General features: G+C 38.8%; 1 protein-coding gene across 1 annotated transcript in view; it reads left to right on the top strand.

Annotated features, from left to right (window-relative positions):
- Positions 1-899: 899 nt before the first annotated feature.
- SLC4A11 (solute carrier family 4 member 11) overlaps positions 900-17,484 on the top strand; it is a 75,785-nt gene continuing 59,200 nt past the window's right edge. The window contains exon 1 of the mRNA XM_075849455.1: positions 900-1,517. The gene's annotated coding sequence lies outside the window, so the exon portion shown is untranslated. The remainder of the gene's footprint in view (positions 1,518-17,484) is intronic.

The following is a 17,484-nucleotide window of genomic DNA, read 5'->3' as shown; positions in this document are numbered from 1 at the left end:
TTTGAAACGCCCGTCTTAAAGGGGTTCTCCCACAAATAACGTCTACCACCTATCAACAGGATAGGTGATAAATGCATGATCGCTGGGGGCTCCACCACTGGGACCCCCAGCGATCTCTAAATGGGGGTTCGGACCCATTCTTACTCTCTGCATGATCGCAGTTTGGAATGGAGTGGCGATCGCGCAGGTCTATGGGGCCGACGGAAACAGCCGAACGCTACATCCATTCAGAACTGCCATGGTGCAATGTCGAGGAATGCAGGTCGGGGGGGCCCCACCGCTATGACCGCCACCGATCTCTAAAACAGGGGTCCTGACCTGCGTCCATCCTCCGTGCACAATGGCCGTTCTGAATGGATGTAGCTCCCGGCTGATCCCGCCGGCCCCATAGACCTGTGCGACCGCCACTCCATTCCAAGCTGCAATGCAGGGAGTTGGAATGGGTCCGGATCCCATCGTTGAGGGTCCCAGTGGTGGGGCCCCCAGAATCCATACATTTATCACCGATCCGCTCCATTCCAGCGTGAAGGAGCGGGAGGATTCTGGAAATACTCTATTAACGAACCCAGTGATTGGACCGGTTGGATTTGAACCTGTCCGACAATTTGTTTCCCTTAAGATAAGCGGCGCCAGATGTTCTTGGCAGACGCTTATCTCTCCCTCTGTTTAAATAATATCCACACTCAGCTAAACACTCATGGTAATGGGGACAAATATCTTCTATATTTAGTCTACGGCATCATCTGCACTCAAAGTTATCTTTACGCACGATCTATGCAGCCCCAAAGAGTTAAAGGACACATTCAGCTCTACTACATCTATATATTCCGGTTAATGCTGAGTTACAGGTTGCATAGTGGAAGCACCAGAATCTGCTCACGTCTTCGGGAAGGATGTAGATCTCGCCTCGTGTACTGGCTCTGCTTACATTTGCCTTTTCCATCCAGCGGCCGCTGCCCCTCCCTGCAGGTTACAAGCCCCCCGACGTCCTCGTACCTTGCATGGGGTCTGTGCACTTTCTCTCCCATCTGCTCGCTATCCGCGGGCACACATGACTTGGCTTCCCGCTCGCTATGTCGCTTCCATTACTCAGCTCTGTCTCCCCTGTATTGATCTGGTACACGAGCAGCGACCAGTACCCGGAGCAGACGCTGGAATGTGGCGCTCTCTGAATTCTTGGCTCGGTGTCTTTTTATTATTTCGTATTGTCCTGCCCTGGCTTCCTCCTCTTTTTTTCCTGGTCAGGACGGGTAGCAGCAATGGATTATCCCAGGGCACGATGATAACTCCACCTTGTTTCCCTGTAGTCCAATAGCATCCTATCCGGAGATGCTCTGCCCTCCATAACATTACTTCCCCCCCCCCCTTCTACCCCCAGCACCTCCTGTGCCCCCTTAAATTCTACTCTTGTTTTTCCAACCACCAAGTTTAACAGTCAGGATTTACCTTTAAGTCAATTTTTTATTATTATACTTTTTTTGTATCTTTTTATTTTTTTCTTCAAGCTGCCCTGTAAGGTGAGTTATGCTTTTTTTTAATGTATATATTCGGTTGTATTAATTTGTTTTGCACTTTTTGGACGGATCAGGGAACAATTGCCCCTTGAGACCTTCAGGATGGGGCTGATTCATTGGGTGAAATCACTTTCTAATTGGGGAGGTTCTTGTCGTGCTGTTCCATTAATTGAGTGGTCAACGACTGTGCAGAATTAACAGGTTGTGGATGTATTCTATGGTCCTTGCAGATTATACTGTTCTTATGTGACTTGTATTTGTGTGTTCTGATCTTCTAGGACTTTATAAGGGATTCTGTATATTTTGCACTTGCTGTCTATACCATTCACGACTGTTTTTTCCTAGGCTTTAGGATCCTATACAGATCTAAGAAGAGCGTTTTACAGATTTTGCTTTTCCTATATAGTCAATTTTTTACTCTTGGGATTCAGTCCATATGAATTGTAGATAATTTTGGCACTTAGGGGACAGTAATGGGGGTACAGCTTACCCCAGAGAAGGTATGAGGTTCATTAGTGATTCATTTTAGGAATAGATCATTTATTACTATACAGAAATTATTCTGTTACTCATTACAACTCCTTAATCTGTACTGATTGCTGTTTTTCCAAAATTTGTTATCAGATTTTTGCACATTCCCTATAGTCATGTTGATTATTCGTCTGATCCCATCGCTGTCCTATTGCACTTTTTTTTATTTTTTTTCTCAACTAAAAGGTTTGTCTTTATTGGCAGGATTATGTGAATAATACATTAGTATAATGCTTTATACTTTAGCTTGCGTGGTGTTTGACAGATTAGGAGATTAGGATTAAGTGTACCGGTGATGATTCCGGAAAGCAGTGGTTTGCACAGTGTCACAGATGTCCTGGTCACACTAGTTTACCCGGGCTTTATAGAAGTGGGGTTTCCAGAGAGCTGGCTGACTGCACGATGTGTGTGGGAGTGTGCGCTGGGTTGCAGCAGCATCCTGCAGGATGACTGGGTCCTGCTCGCTCGCTGGATCCCACTGTGTCTTTTAACACTTGAGGGAGACATTGTCATTGGGAATTTGGCTGTAACTGATCTATGGGCTGCTGTTTTCAGATCGCTGGGCGGTTTGGGACTTTATGTTGTTTGTGTATATGTATCTATGTAGGTTTTTATACTTTTTTTTTTTTTTATGACCGTCTGATAATCTAGAATAGTTTATAATCTGCAACTATCGGGACCTGTAAGTGCCAGATTAAGGCCCTGTTCAGTTTTTTGGTGCGATTTTCTATGCAGAAACCGTGCCAAAAAACTTGCGAAAACGCCTCCTATTAATTTGAATCGGAGGTGTTTATTATTTTTTTCCGCGAGCGGAAAAAAACACTAGCCCGAAAAAGAAGCAACATGCCCTTTCTTCGGGCGTTTCCATCTCTGACTTCCCATTGACCTCAATGGGAGGCAGAGAAAGCGGTTTTCGCTGCGTTTTTTTGCCCGCAACGCTCAATGGCCGCGGCCGAAAGGAATACATTACTTTACTTTTATTTCTTAAATGTTCTGTCTCATATTGTTGGAACACTTTTTTTTTTCTTTTTTTAAATTTTTTATGCGGAAGTTCTTTTTATCGTTTCGCGTGACTCGTAAATTATTCATCATAAAATGTAGATTTCGGAGAATTAGAACAGCAGCATCTTTAGAAGTTGTAAAAAATTTACAATCTCCTGACCGGATTGTCTGGAACATGAAGATCTGGTTAATACAAAGCAGAAAATATTGTGAAAAATTAAAAAAAAAACAAGCTAGGATTCTAGGAGACGGTCAGCATGGTCGTGATATAATTGATCTAACTTGAAATAACTTACAGTCATTTACTATCGGCTGTGGTTATTTTTTAGGTCCTTTGTCGCCTTTTTCTTTGGGTTAATTCGGTAGCGTTATTAAGCAATACCTCCTTAATAGAGCATATGACGAATTTTCATGAAATTGCGGGTACAATATGGGCTAATACAGTTTTATAGGTGCCATATAGCTCCGTACTACTTGGAATTTGTATGGAAACGTAATACAATCGTGTGCATGAGGCTTTAGGGCGAGTCTGTGCCCAGGTACGTAGCTCTGGCTCATTGCCTGGTTGGCTTGCCACTGTTAAGGGGTAACCATGACTTGATATAACAATACACACTTCCTTCTACTCACTTGCTGAATACATTGTCTTTTTGTTGGTGGAAATTGCATCCTATGGCAGAACAAAAAGTTGGTTTACAGCCAACACGATCAAGAAAGAAAAGATCTCGTCCAATTTTAAGAAGTCAAGTGGCCCCATCCTCTCGTTTTTAATATATACATACTACACTGTACCAAAAAGAAACCCAAAAAGTGAGGACTTTTTTTCATCGGCACTTGGACTGTCTTAGCCCGAGAGCGACCTGTAAGGAGATGGACCGTTCGACTGCTTCTAGCTTCTTGGAGAAGATTCACGTCCTCATTGACTTGCTCCGGTCTCTGAAGGTCATCCAATCCCTATGATGTTGAGATCAGTGCTCCGTAGAGGTCATACCATCTGTTTCATAATTATTTGTTATTCTTATCGATAAAGATGGCAGCCACGTGGCTCGGGTTATTAACATTAATCTGTCCCACTACGTCTGCCGAAGGGCCAACACCCACCTGATGGGATTGTTGATTGAGAATCAAACGTTAAGGATTCCATTAAAAAGATTTTGAGTTTTAGACAAACTATTTTTTGTTGGAAAGGTCCCCCGATGATAAGTTGCTCAAAGGGCATCGTCTTGTGGTTGGGACCTCCAGCGATCAGTGGGGAGGAACCTGGCAGCAAACATTCAATTTTCCTGCAGCACCACCGCTGGGGAAATGAAGCATTACACAATCCACATTGAAATCAATGGGCTTTACTGATGTGTCGGCCATCTAGAGGAAGATATGCGCTTTGTAGCTGATCTCAGCTGTGGATTATGGATAAAGGGTCTGGATTGGGGACCCCTGATTAATTGGCGACTCAGAGTCCTTGTGTTTTATATTTATAGGGAAGTTTCTAAGGTTTTGCTTCATACTCTTTAGTGTAGGTCTTCTGGAAAAAAAATTCCTAGGGTCTTCCATGAAGACCAGTTCTCTTGACTATAGAGGGGGGTAGTTGGGTTTCCCAGTTGGGGTTTGTGAATTCAGAGCTGATACCAGTGGTCGAGCGCTGTGTTTTGGAGTCCTCATCCCGGCCTGTCCTATGTGTTTCTTGGGTAGAGCTCGGAGAGCACAGCTTGAGATCCCCATCAGATTTTTCTGATGCCGGGTTGTTGCTATCCCCACTTTTGCTATGGATTTAATACTTCTGTACATGTGATCTACAACAAGCCCCTGGAAATAGGTATAAATGATCATACTGAAAAAATATATATATCTGGGGATCCTAATTTCGGCCATTTATGTCTCGATTGGCTCGGCCAATAGTTGTCTTAAAATATTGTTAGCTGCTTTCAATTGTAATTATCTGAAAATGGGACGTGTTTGTATAGGTCTCCAATGTGCTGTACATGGACTACAATGGATAAGGATGTTCTATTTTGTTGGGGGAGGGGAGATTCACCTCATCCCCCCCCCCCCCTCCAAGTGTCATACTCTTCCTATCCAATATGTGTGACCAGCTTAAAGGGTAACTAATCCTTTAAAAAAAAAACTTTTGACATGTCAAAAGTTATGATCGGTGGGGGTCCGAGCACGGGGACCCCCCACCGATCGCTAAAACAAAGTGGCAGGAGCGCCCGGGTAAGCTCTGTGCCACTTTTTTTCTAATTGGCTTTTTTCGGAGCGGAGTACAGGCTCCATAGAAAGTCTGAGCTTGTACACCGCTCGCTCGGGTTTCTGAGGATAACCGGTCAGAAACGATACAGCACAGCAGTGTTCCTGCTGCTTCGTTTTAACAATTGGTGGGGGTCTTCGTGATCGGGCCCCCACCGATCAATACTTCTGACATGTCACAATTATTTTAAAAGTTTAGTTACCCTTTAAGAAGTAAGTAGTTCAGTTTTGGTAACTTTTTGACTACGTCTTGTGAAATTTCTTTATTTGGTTTCTTACTCAAATATCATTCGGCAGTCTCCACTTTCATGTAGTCCCCAAACCTGATACTCCATATTTCCAAAACTCCAGCCCTAAACATGTTACATAAGAGCGGCATCAGATTCCTGTTTTCTTGTGACGTGCTGCCTTCATTCCTTGACCGGACACCTGCTGGTGTCGGGGTTATCTTGGACTCGGACTTGTCTTTCACCCTCTACATTACTTGCGAAGTCATGACCTTCACTATAAATATCTCCTCTCACTTCACTATTAATACCCTAATCCTTTCTCTCATCAACTATTGTAACTATTGGCAGCCATTGCTCTGGATGTCTATGTCCTCTACAAGAACATTCAAAGCTTCGGTTCTTATCTGCAAAGCTCTTAGTTTACCACCCGACTGGTGCTCTCTGACCTAAGCATGACCTTGAATTATCATCCTCTCTGATCATGACCTCCTTTTCTTGTCTCTATACTTTTTCTCTCGTGCTTCACCTGTACTCTGGGATGCTCAACCTTGTACCTGGCTAGACTAAAGGCCCTTTTACATGGGCCAATTATCGGGCAAACGAGCATTCACAGAACGCTCGTTCCCGATCATTGCCCTGTGTAAACGATCAGCCGATGAACGCTCGTTCCCAATCATTGCCCTGTGTAAACGATCAGCCGATGAACGCTCGTTCCCGATCATTGACCTGTGTAAACGATCAGCCGATGAACGCTCGTTCCCGATCATTGCCCTGTGTAAACGATCAGCCGATGAAGGCTCGTTCCCGATCATTGCCCTGTGTAAACGATCAGCCGATGAATGCTCGTTCCCGATCATTGCCCTGTGTAATCGATCAGCCGACGAACGCTCGTTCCCGATCATTGCCCTGTGTAAACAATCAGCCGACGAACGCTCGTTCCCGATCATTGCCCTGTGTAAACGATCAGCCGATGAATTCTCGTTCATCGGCTGATTGTATTGTTTATGCAGCTGAAAATATTATAGTTGTCGGCATCACATCTCCCAGGGAAACGCTCTGTCGATATGATGGAAATGGACGTATGATCGTAGTAACGAGCCCTCGTCACCATACTAGCTCATTGTGATAGGAGCAAACGAGTGCTGATCAACGAGCTGTCTCGTTGATCGGCGCTCGTTTACACAGCCCCCGTCAGGCCGTGTAAGAGGACTCTAAGGTATCTAATAATAATTTTGCAGTGGAAATTCGGTCAGAGTGGATTAATCGGTTGTAATTGTCGATCCTGCATGTACCGTGTAATCCGTTGCACGGAGCCTATAGGTGGCACGCCTTAGCCTCTGTATGGCACCGCATTGCTGGAATTTGCGAGCAGGGACCCCTCACCACAATAAAGATCCACAGCCTTCTACTGAACACTCTGCTCCTTCAAAAATTCTAAAATTATTGCAACTCGGAGACTACCGCCGATTTTTCTTCCAGTTTGGTAATATAGTGCGCGGCTAAATGATCCCCGCCAATGAGGCCTGTCTGACTTGTCACATTGACCCTAAGACCTTTGTCTAAAATGCCTCCGTTGGCAGTTCGGTCATGTCCTAGTAAGAATAGTGCGGCATGCAGCGTTGTTCTTCTTGTCGAAGTGATGCAACCTTATTAAAATTCAATGGGGGGATAGTCGGTGCCGTTGGTATACGTCATACCAGCGATCCAGCAGTACGCCATGGGCGTTACATTGAGATGTGAACAGAGTCTAAAGTTGCATTCGATCATCTCAACGTGTAAATATTTTTGATGACCACTTTCCAAATTGGGATTGTGGATCTTCAGCTATACAAAAATGTCAATCGTAGGAGCGGGGTCCTTTCTACTTTTCTTATATCTTCTCCTCGTTCTTCGGAATAGGTTGGCGTTAATTACGTAATGGATAATGACTAGTGATTTGCGTATCCTCTATGATGGCATGTGACTCCCGGGGACTGAAGAAGCGGAGACGGAAACTTCTTCCCTACTGTCTGAACTCTATTATCAATTTATATTTTAATCTGCAGATCCTGCATGATTGATCAGAGCGTATCCGCTGACAAGTGCTATCCAGATATCTGCACCGGAATGTTCCTTACCCGCAGAGTTATCAAAGCTTTTCCATCATCTCGAATGATGAACACTTCACTCTCTGACATTCTGCTAAAACCTGCAAAATAAAAGTCATTGTTAAACGCCTGAAGATCCTGGAATATAGATGAAAATTTATGGATCTCGTTTGATTATGTGAAGTTCTCAATCCCTTGGTGCGGACGAGAGGCAAAACGCGTTTTCGTTAACAGTCCTGGCTATTTATTGCATAATTTTAAGGATGGCCTTTATTAAAGTAAGAAAAGTTATACTTATTAGATTAAAAACCGTACTATCCTACCGGGAATGCCGGGTTTATAAAGCACCTGGACAATAGACCTTTTTTATTGCCAGGTAAATCTGGCGTGGTTCAGTAGTGTGCGCCACATTTAATAACGGCCGATCTTTGTTGGGAATAATGGTGCACAGTACAATAATTCGGCAGAGTGATTCTCCTCGTGTTCTAGATCTGCACGGTTTATTCTCTCAATTTCGATCTCTGTTCCAAACTCTTTTTCCTCTCTCTTCCTCTCCCACTCGCTTAACCTCTCTCTTCCTCTCCCGTTCGCGCACCCTCTCTCTTTCTCTCCCACTCGCGCACCCTCTCTTCCTCTCCCGTTCGCGCACCCTCTCTTCCTCTCCCGTTCGCGCACCCTCTCTTCCTCTCCCGTTCGCGCACCCTCTCTCTCTTCCTCTCCCGCTCGCGCACACCCTCTCCTCCTCTCCCGCTCGCGCACACCCTCTCTCTTCCTCTCCCGCTCGAGCACACCCTCTCTCTTCCTCTACCGCTCGCGCACACCCTCTCTCTTCCTCTCCCGCTTGCGCACACCCTCTCTTCCTTTCCCGCTCGCACACACCCTCTCTCTTCCTCTCCCGCTCGCGCACACCCTCTCTCTTCCTCTGCCGCTCGCGCACACCCTCTCTCTTCCTCTCCCGCTCGCGCACACCCTCTCTCTTCCTCTCCCGCTCGCGCACACCCTCTCTCTTCCTCTCCCGCTCGCGCACACCCTCTCTCTTCCTCTCCCGCTCGAGCACACCCTCTCTCTTCCTCTCCCGCTCGCGCACACCCTCTCCTCCTCTCCCGCTCGCGCACACCCTCTCTCTTCCTCTCCCGCTCGAGCACACCCTCTCTCTTCCTCTCCCGCTCGCGCACACCCTCTCTCTTCCTCTCCCGCTCGCGCACACCCTCTCTCTTCCTCTCCCGCTTGCGCACACCCTCTCTCTTCCTCTCCCGCTCGCGCACACCCTCTCTCTTCCTCTCCCGCTCGCGCACACCCTCTCTCTTCCTCTCCCGCTCGCGCACACCCTCTCTCTTCCTCTCCCGCTTGCGCACCCCCTCTCTCTTCCTCTCCCGCTCGCGCACCCCCTCTCTCTTCCTCTCCCGCTCGCGCACCCCCTCTCTCTTCCTCTCCCGCTCGCGCACCCCCTCTCTCTTCCTCTCCCGCTCGCGCACCCCCTCTCTCTTCCTCTCCCGCTCGCGCACCCCCTCTCTCTTCCTCTCCCGCTCGCGCACCCTCTCTCTTCCTCTCCCGCTCGCGCACCCTCTCTCTTCCTCTCCCGCTCGCGCACCCTCTCTCTTTCTTCCTTCCTCTCCCTCTCGCAATATAACTACTATAATACTGCTCCTATATACAAGATTATAACTACTATAATACTGCCCCCTATATACAAGAATATAACTACTATAATACTGCCCCCTATATACAAGAATATAACTACTATAATACTGCTCCCTATATACAAGAATATAACTACTATAATACTGCCCCCTATATACAAGAATATAACCACTATAATACTGCCCCCTATATACAAGAATATAACTACTATAATACTGCTCCCTATATTCAAGAATATAAGTATTATAATACTGCTCCTATATACAAGAATACAACTACTATAATACTGCCCCTATATACAAGAATATAACTACTATAATACTGCCCCTATATACAAGAATATAACTACTAGAATACTGCTCCTATATACAAGAATATAACTACTAGAATACTTCTCCTATATACAAGAATATAACTACTAGAATACTGCCCCCTATATACAAGAATATAACTACTATAATACCTCTCCCTATATACAAGAATATAACTACTATAATACTGCCCCCTATATACAAGAATATAACTACTATAATACTGCTCCCTATATACAAGAATATAACTACTATAATACTGCCCCCTATATACAAGAATATAACTACTATAATACTGCCCTCTATATACAAGAATATAACTACTATAATACTGCCTCCTATATACAAGAATATATCTACTATAATACTGCCCCCTATATACAAGAATATAACTACTATAATACTGCTCCCTATATACAAGAATATAACTACTATAATACTGCTCCCTATATACAAGAATATAACTACTATAATACTGCCCACTATATACAAGAATATAACTACTATAATACTGCCCCTACATACAAGAATATAACTACTAAAATACTGCCCCTATATACAAGAATATAACTATTATAATACTGCTCCTATATACAAGAATATAACTACTATAATACTGCCCCCGATATACAAGAATATAACTACTATAATACTGCTCCTATATACAAGAATATAACTACTATAATACTGCCCCTATATACAAGAATATAACTACTATAATACTGCCCCCTATATACAAGAATATAACTACTATAATACTGCCCCCTATATACAAGAATATAACTACTATAATACTGCCCCCTATATACAAGAATATAACTACTATAATACTGCCCCTATATACAAGAATATAACTACTATAATACTGCTCTCTGTATACAAGAATATAACTACTATAATACTGCTCCTATATACAAGAATATAACTACTATAATACTGCCCCTATATACAAGAATATAACTACTATAATACTGCCCCCTATATACAAGAATATAACTACTATAATACTGCCCCCTATATACAAGAATATAACTACTATAATACTGCTCCATATACAAGAATATAACTACTATAATACTGCTAATATATATATATAAGAATATAACTACTATAATACTGCCCCCTATATACAAGAATATAACTACTATAATACTGACCCCTATATACAAGATTATAACTACTATAATACTGCTCCTATATACAAGAATATAACTACTATAATACTGCTCCTATATACAAGAATATAACTACTATAATACTGCCCCTATGTACAAGAATATAACTACTATAATACTGCCCCCTATATACAAGAATATAACTACTATAATACTGCTCCATATACAAGAATATAACTACTATAATATTCCTCCTATATACAAGAATATAACTACTATAATACTGCCCCTATATACAAGAATATAACTACTATAATACTGCTCCTATATACAAGAATATAACTACTATAATACTGCCCCTATATACAAGAATATAACTACTATAATACTGCTCCTATATACAAGAATATAACTACTATAATACTACCTCCTATATACAAGAATATAACTACTATAATACTGCTAATATATATAAGAATATAACTACTATAATACTGCCCCCTATATACAAGAATATAACTACTATAATACTGCCCCTATGTACAAGAATATAACTACTATAATACTGCCCCCTATATACAAGAATATAACTACTATAATACTGCTAATATATATAAGAATATAACTACTATAATACTGCCTCCTATATACAAGAATATAACTACTATAATACTGCCCCTATATACAAGAATATAACTACTATAATACTACCCCCTATATACAAGAATATAACTACTATAATACAGCCCCCTATATACAAGAATATAACTACTATAATACTGCTCCTATATACAAGAATATAACTACTATAATACTGCCTCCTATATACAAGAATATAACTACTATAATACTGCTCCTATATACAAGAATATAACTACTATAATACTGCCTCCTATATACAAGAATATAACTACTATAATACTGCTCCTATATACAAGAATATAACGACTATAATACTACCCCTATATACAAGAATATAACTACTATAATACTGTCCCCTATATACAAGAATATAACTACTATAATACTGCTCCTATATACAAGAATATAACGACTATAATACTACCCCCTATATACAAGAATATAACTACTATAATACAGCCCCCTATATACAAGAATATAACTACTATAATACTGCTCCCTATATACAAGACTATAACTACTATAATACTGCTCCTATATACAAGAATATAACTACTATAATACTGCCTCCTATATACAAGAATATAACTACTATAATACTGCCCCTATATACAAGAATATAACTACTATAATACTGCCCCCTATATACAAGAATATAACTACTATAATACTGCCTCCTATATACAAGAATATAACTACTATAATACTACCCCTATATACAAGAATATAACTACTATAATACTGCCTCCTATATACAAGAATATAACTACTATAATACTACCTTCTATATACAAGAATATAACTACTATAATACTGCCCCTATATACAAGAATATAACTACTATAATACTGCCTCCTATATACAAGAATATAACTACTATAATACTGCCCCTATATACAAGAATATAACTACTATAATACTGCTCTCTGTATACAAGAATATAACTACTATAATACTGCTCCTATATACAAGAATATAACTACTATAATACTGCCCCCTATGTACAAGAATATAACTACTATAATACTGCCCCCTATGTACAAGAATATAACTACTATAATACTGCCCCTATATACAAGAATATAACTATTATAATACTGCCCCTATATACAATTATATAACTACTATAATACTGCCTCCTATATACAAGAATATATCTACTATAATACTGCTCCTATATACAAGAATATAACTACTATAATACTGCCCCGTATATAAAAGAATATAACTACTATAATACTGCTCCTATATACAAGGATATAACTACTATAATACTGCCCCCTATATACAAGAATATAACTACTATAATACTGCTCTCTGTATACAAGAATATAACTACTATAATACTGCTCCTATATACAAGAATATAACTACTATAATACTGCCCCGTATATAAAAGAATATAACTACTATAATACTGCTCCTATATACAAGGATATAACTACTATAATACTGCCCCCTATATACAAGAATATAACTACTATAATACTGCTCTCTGTATACAAGAATATAACTACTATAATACTGCTCCTATATACAAGAATATAACTACTATAATACTGCCCCTATATACAAGAATATAACTACTATAATACTGCCCCCTATATACAAGAATATAACTACTATAATACTGCCCCCTATATACAAGAATATAACTACTATAATACTGCCCCCTATATACAAGAATATAACTACTATAATACTGCCCCTATATACAAGAATATAACTACTATAATACTGCTCCTATATACAAGAATATAACTACTATAATACTGCCCCTATATACAAGAATATAACTACTATAATACTGCCCCCTATATACAAGAATATAACTACTATAATACTGCCCCCTATATACAAGAATATAACTACTATAATACTACCTCCTATGTACAAGAATATAACTACTATAATACTGCTAATATATATATAAGAATATAACTACTATAATACTGCCCCTATATACAAGAATATAACTACTATAATACTGACCCCTATATACAAGATTATAACTACTATAATACTGCTCCTATATACAAGAATATAACTACTATAATACTGCTCCTATATACAAGAATATAACTACTATAATACTGCCCCTATGTACAAGAATATAACTACTATAATACTGCCCCCTATATACAAGAATATAACTACTATAATACTGCTCCATATACAAGAATATAACTACTATAATATTCCTCCTATATACAAGAATATAACTACTATAATACTGCCCCTATATACAAGAATATAACTACTATAATACTGCTCCTATATACAAGAATATAACTACTATAATACTGCCCCTATATACAAGAATATAACTACTATAATACTGCTCCTATATACAAGAATATAACTACTATAATACTACCTCCTATATACAAGAATATAACTACTATAATACTGCTAATATATATAAGAATATAACTACTATAATACTGCCCCCTATATACAAGAATATAACTACTATAATACTGCCCCTATGTACAAGAATATAACTACTGTAATACTGCCCCCTATATACAAGAATATAACTACTATAATACTGCCTCCTATATACAAGAATATAACTACTATAATACTGCCCCTATATACAAGAATATAACTACTATAATACTGCCTCCTATATACAAGAATATAACTACTATAATACTGCTCCTATATACAAGAATATAACTACTATAATACTGCCTCCTATATACAAGAATATAACTACTATAATACTGCTCCTATATACAAGAATATAACGACTATAATACTACCCCCTATATACAAGAATATAACTACTATAATACAGCCCCCTATATACAAGAATATAACTACTATAATACTGCTCCCTATATACAAGAATATAACTACTATAATACTGCTCCTATATACAAGAATATAACTACTATAATACTGCCTCCTATATACAAGAATATAACTACTATAATACTGCCCCTATATACAAGAATATAACTACTATAATACTGCCCCCTATATACAAGAATATAACTACTATAATATTGCCTCCTATATACAAGAATATAACTACTATAATACTACCCCTATATACAAGAATATAACTACTATAATACTGCCTCCTATATACAAGAATATAACTACTATAATACTGCCCCTATATACAAGAATATAACTACTATAATACTGCTGTCTGTATACAAGAATATAACTACTATAATACTGCTCCTATATACAAGAATATAACTACTATAATACTGCCCCCTATGTACAAGAATATAACTACTATAATACTGCCCCCTATGTACAAGAATATAACTACTATAATACTGCCCCTATATACAAGAATATAACTACTATAATACTGCCCCTATATACAATTATATAACTACTATAATACTCCTCCTATATACAAGAATATAACTACTATAATACTGCCTCCTATATACAAGAATATATCTACTATAATACTGCTCCTATATACAAGAATATAACTACTATAATACTGCCCAGTATATAAAAGAATATAACTACTATAATACTGCTCCTATATACAAGAATATAACTACTATAATACTGCCTCTATATACAAGAATATAACTACTATAATACTGCCTCCTATATACAAGAATATAACTACTATAATACTGCTCCTATATACAAGGATATAACTACTATAATACTGCCCCCTATATACAAGAATATAACTACTATAATACTGTCCCTATATACAAGAATATAACTACTATAATACTGCTCCTATATACAAGAATATAACTACTATAATACTGCCCCCTATATACAAGAATATAACTACTATAATACTGTCCCTATATACAAGAATATAATTACTATAATACTGCCCCCTATATACAAGACTATAACCACTATAATACTGCCTCCTATATACAAGAATATAACTACTATAATACTGCCACCTATGTACAAGAATATAACTACTATAATACTGCCCCTATATACAAGAATATAACTACTATAATACTGCTCCTATATACAAGAATATAACTACTATAATACTGCCCCGTATATAAAAGAATATAACTACTATAATACTGCTCCTATATACAAGAATGTAACTACTATAATACTGCCTCTATATACAAGAATATAACTACTATAATACTGCCTCTATATACAAGAATACAACTACTATAATACTGCCTCCTATATACAAGAATATAACTACTATAATACTGCTCCTATATACAAGAATATAACTACTATAATACTGCCTCCTATATACAAGAATATAACTACTATAATACTGCTCCTATATACAAGAATATAACTACTATAATACTGCCCCGTATATAAAAGAATATAACTACTATAATACTGCTCCTATATACAAGAATATAACTACTATAATTTTGCCTCTATATACAAGAATACAACTACTATAATACTGCCTCCTATATTCAAGAATATAACTACTATAATACTGATCCCTATAATACAAGAATATAACTACTATAATACTGTCCACTATATACAAGAATATAACTACTATAATACGCCTCCTATATACAAGAATATAACTACTATAATACTGCCCCCTATATACAAGAATATAACTACTATAATACTGCCTCCTATATACAAGAATATAACTACTATAATACTGCCCCCTATATACAAGAATATAACTACTATAATACTGCTCCTATATACAAGAATATAACTACTATAATACTGTTCCTATATACAAGAATATAACTACTATAATACTGCCCCTATATACAAGAATATAACGACTATAATACTGCCCCTATATACAAGAATATAACTACTATAATACTTCTCCTATATACAAGAATATAACTACTATAATACTGCCCCCTATATACAAGAATATAACTACTATAATACTGCCCCTATATACAAGAATATAACGACTATAATGCCCTACTGAGATTTTTGGTGTGATGTGTCGTGCATCTGCACTTGTATTCGCCCCATTCGGTGTTATATTCCCCAAAAAAATTCCCACGACGCAGAATGAAGTGGGTGCAGAAATTTTTCGTTGCCTTCAAATGGAGTTGGGTAAACTCTATTCACTTGCGTTGGAGGTGGATTAGCTTTGGACTTTTTCGTGGAAATCGCAACAAAATACTCGTCCGTTCTGGACAGGACCTATCCGTTTTCCAATTTCGGGTCTTTTCATCCCTCCTTTTGGCCGTACACTTCTGTACAGTGATGTTCTCTGTGTGGAGAGATAAGCGGCTGAGGACTGTGTACATACACTATGTTTTTTAAATAACTTTCCACCAATTACGCATTATAGCCGTTTAGTCTATTGAACTGGAGAGCGAGGCAATATATATATATATATATATATATATATATACACAGTCATTCTGCACACATTTTATTTGACATATATATATATATATGGAAGTGTTGTGATGTCTGGCGTGTCGCTGGCTCTCATGTGAGTGCTGATATAATGTGTATAGTCGGACTCGGTTATATAAATACGTCTATAGACACCATGGTCATTCCAACTAAAGAAGAAGACGGGAACAGCACGGCTCCAACTTCTTTTTGAAGCTTTATGGTGCACGCCAGACTAGGTGCATGGTCCCAATCGTCCCCAAAATAGATAGTAAAAAAAAAAAAAGAAGGTAGGCAGCACTCAAGGGGTGCGAATAAATCACCAGGGGTTTATTCCAGGTGCGACATTTTGGCTTGTATTAAGACTTTAGCAAACATAGAACTTTAAGGCTAGACCTTCCTATGACTCTTGGTCACCTGTGGGTTTCGGTCGACCTCCGTGGTTCCCTAGGAGGGAAACATTGCGCAAAAGTTCACTCACTAGAGCAAGTAGTGAAGCTGTGTGATTGTGCAGGCAATGTAAGCACAAAAGGTATCGTCGACAGCCGGGATTGTAGTCCAGTGCATGCTATCGTCAGCCGCAATGGGTAGAAATGCACAAAATTGTCATCCACGGCTGTAACGTCACTCGAAGGGTCACCAACTAATGATCAGACCGATACCAGGGATGAGATGGACGAGTACTAAAGACAGGCCTCGTAAGAATCCAACGTCAAAAAGTCTCCGATATTGATACAAGGAGAAGAGAAGAAGAAAAATTCTGATTGGCTTGTTGATTCAGTTCCAGGAGTTTTAGGCATGTTGCGCCATTTTTCTTTTCTTACATTTTTGGTTAATTCATC

The sequence above is a fragment of the Rhinoderma darwinii genome, chromosome 1 (genome assembly GCF_050947455.1).
Source record: "Rhinoderma darwinii isolate aRhiDar2 chromosome 1, aRhiDar2.hap1, whole genome shotgun sequence".
Taxonomy (NCBI): domain Eukaryota; kingdom Metazoa; phylum Chordata; class Amphibia; order Anura; family Rhinodermatidae; genus Rhinoderma; species Rhinoderma darwinii.
Note: the sequence above shows the minus strand (reverse complement) of the source record. Positions and strands in the feature narration are given on the sequence as shown.